Source organism: Atta cephalotes (assembly GCF_000143395.1).
Source record: "Atta cephalotes unplaced genomic scaffold scaffold00032, whole genome shotgun sequence".
Lineage (NCBI taxonomy): Eukaryota > Metazoa > Arthropoda > Insecta > Hymenoptera > Formicidae > Atta > Atta cephalotes.
Genome location: NW_012130096.1, coordinates 2,877,077 through 2,877,427, shown reverse-complemented (window position 1 = coordinate 2,877,427; position 351 = coordinate 2,877,077).

The following is a 351-nucleotide window of genomic DNA, read 5'->3' as shown; positions in this document are numbered from 1 at the left end:
ATATATATATATATATATATATATATATATATATATATATATAATATAAAAATGTTGTACGATAGAGAGTAAAGCTCTATTAAAAATTTTTATCCAACTGGAACGGAGTGTAACAGATATTATAATAAAAACAGAATCATATTGACATTATGACAATAAACAGGAAGCATAATTATCTCGGACTTATTTAGGTCCGTTCAACTCTGGATATTAGAATTAAAATAAAAAGGAAAATGTGATGTTTAAAATAACGTAAACAAAAATTATGCTTTGTATGTCGGTAAACTTCAGGCTTCATTTTTCATGCCCTCAAAATTATGAAAAAACTCCATAGAATAAAAAACTCGCCCC